At 40.5% G+C, this 1,003-nt stretch overlaps 1 non-coding gene across 1 annotated transcript; it reads right to left on the reverse strand.

Moving 5' to 3' along the window:
- Positions 1-230: 230 nt before the first annotated feature.
- Positions 231-303, reverse strand: TRNAG-CCC (transfer RNA glycine (anticodon CCC)). Its single transcript has one exon. It is a non-coding gene; the product is annotated as a tRNA-Gly (tRNA).
- Between the last annotated feature and the right edge of the window lie 700 nt (positions 304-1,003).

The following is a 1,003-nucleotide window of genomic DNA, read 5'->3' on the forward strand; positions in this document are numbered from 1 at the left end:
ACAGTTTATTGTGATCCACACAGTCAAAGGCTTTGGCATAGACAATAAAGCAGAGACTTAGGTAACATGAGCTTAAAACAGATCGTGAACTTTATGAATCACTTTGCAAGCTCAATAATAGTCTTTTTTTTTTTTCTTTTAATTTATTTAGCTGCAGTGGTCTTAGTTGTAGCATGTGGGATTGTTAGTTGCAGTGGGTAGGCCCTTACTTTCAGCATTGTGGGATACAGTTCCCTGAGCAGGGATCAAACCCGGGCCCTCTGCATTGGGAGCACAGAGTCTTAACCACTGGACCACCAGGGAAGTCCCGCTAAACCACATTCCTTGTTAATGGGTTCTTAGGTCTTGTTTTTAAAATGCTTCAAGAGGGTTTTAAAGCCATTCCATTTTGTTAATACTGGTAACTTCCAAGCAATAGCAAGTTCACTTATATAGATTGCTTGGTGACCCTTCTGGGTACTAAAATCCATGTCAAGGTTGAACAGATGTCCTGGAGAAAACTTTGAAGATTTCACCTAGTAGCATGATTCCAAATAACTCACAAAAAGAGAGAAATAGTGGCCAGGGTTCCTTGTGGAAATATTCACTTAACACTCAGCAGACTGTACTGCACAGCTAAGTATGTGTTAGGCCCTGGAGTTCTAACCTGCCCTCAATGACTCAGAAGCTAGTTCAGAGATAGAAACTGACCACACACGATGACAATTACAAAACAGCATTGCCTGCTTCTTGTAATCAACCCAATCACGTCTCTTATGACCAAGTTTAGAGAACAAACGCAGTTAAATAGGGATGTCCTAGAAATGAAATACAGAAATAGACTTAACACAGTTTCTGTAAATAAAACTGAGAACATCAGGAGCAACATACTGAATCTGGAGTTTCCTAGGAAAAACATGAAAATCCATGCTTCCTTCCTTTGAACCACCCGATTGCTAACCAGAATCATAAAAGACTCAGAGATTGTGTTAAGGGCTCAGGCCTTTGCTGTCCAAGGTGGATT

Source organism: Capricornis sumatraensis, chromosome 11 (genome assembly GCF_032405125.1).
Source record: "Capricornis sumatraensis isolate serow.1 chromosome 11, serow.2, whole genome shotgun sequence".
Lineage (NCBI taxonomy): Eukaryota > Metazoa > Chordata > Mammalia > Artiodactyla > Bovidae > Capricornis > Capricornis sumatraensis.